Raw genomic sequence first — 1,705 nt, forward strand, 5'->3', positions numbered from 1 at the left:
TTTGCAACCAGCTGGGAGTCACAGTATGCTTTCAGCTTTTGGGCCCAGACCGGCTCCACAGCCACCCTTGTTCGAAGATCCGTCCACGTACACTTCCCAGAGCGGTTCGACGGTTGATGGATCCTGTCCTGCTGGTACGGGGATGATTTCTGTTTCAGTTCCATCTTCTGTTCGCTCCTCAGTTGCGATTGCCTTTTCCTCAGCTGGGGTTTGGACAATTTCAGGTTCGGTGGTCTGCTCGGGGATGGTTCATTCAGCCACGAAATCTGCCAGCACTTGAGCCTTGATTGCTGGTCTTGGCATGTACTGGATATCGAATTCACTCAGCTCCACGGCCCATTTCACGAGTCCTCCTGAGGTGTCCGGCTTATGGAGAACTTGCCTGAGCGGCTGATCAGTCAGGACCTTTATTGTGTGGGCTTGAAAATACGGCCTCAACTTCCTGGCAGCCATGATCAGGGCGTAGGCCAATTTCTCGACCCGCTGGTACCTGATTTCGGCATCATGCAGGACTTTGCTAACATAGTAGACCGGTTTTTGTTGGCTGTGCTCTTCACGAACTAGGACAGCTGCTAGAGCTATGGGGCTCAAGGACAGATACAGGAGCAGCTCCTCACCCGGTTCTGGCTTTGTCAACAGTGACAGAGACGACAAGTACTGCTTCAAGTCCTCGAATGCGGCCTGGCACTCCTCTGTCCAGGGCGCGGTCTTCAGTCCTTTGACTGCGTTGAAGAAGGGCAGGCACCTCTCTACAGATTTTGAGATAAAGCGCCCCAGTGCGGCTACCATTCCGGTTAGCCGTTGTACTTCTCTGATGGTTTTCGGTGGGGTGAACTCCATCACGGCCTTGATCTTCTCTGGATTGGCCTCTATCCCTCTTCGGCTTACCATAAACCCTAAGAATTTTCCCGAGCTGACGCCGAAAGTGTACTTGGTGGGGTTGAGCTTCATGCTGTGCTCTCTAAGGACTTGGAATGTTTCCCTCAGATCGGACGCATGATCCTGTGCATTTTGGCTTTTGACCAGCATATCGTCGACATAGACTTCCATGTTGCGGCCGATCTGGTTCCGGAAGAGTTTGTTCACGAGCCTCTGTGTAGACACCCCATTTTGACCGTACCCTAAGTTAGGTTAAGGTCCCACCAAAGTCTCCATAAAATTTTGTAAAAATCTGAGCACGTTTGACTAGCAAACGAGCCGATTTAGTGTCGTAGTACAAGGTCAAAAGAGGGGTGGAACATCCGAGCTGTGTGTGCCAGTATCAATTTTCCAAGCAGCAAAAAGAAAAGACTTGAAACTTACCCCTTTTCTTACTTGTACCACCTTAAAATAACCAAAGCAATTACAAAGTACATTAGAGGGGGCTGTCTAGAGAAACAAAGGGGGGTATTAATATATGATTTTCCCTTTATAAGGGATCGAAGAAAAAAAAGGAAAAAAAAGAGGAGAGGTTGCATTTTCGTCAAAAGTAGATCTGAGGGGAGAGAGAGAGAGAGAAAAAAAAATCCCAAAAACCCTTCCCTCACTTCATCTTCTCCGATCGCACCTCTGCCGGATTCCGGCCAGTATTTTCCCTCCGGTCAGCCGTCTTTTACCTAGCTTCCATTAAAAGCTGATCAGAGCTTTTGCAGAGAGAGAGCGAGAAAGAGAGATCCCAAACCCTTTTTCACTTTCACCATTCTTTCTGGTCGTGCTCCGATCAGAC

This window comes from Tasmannia lanceolata, unplaced genomic scaffold (assembly GCF_043159265.1).
Source record: "Tasmannia lanceolata isolate RefF3 unplaced genomic scaffold, GAP_Taslan_0.1 ptg000008l, whole genome shotgun sequence".
In the NCBI taxonomy this organism is placed as follows: Eukaryota; Viridiplantae; Streptophyta; class Magnoliopsida; order Canellales; family Winteraceae; genus Tasmannia; species Tasmannia lanceolata.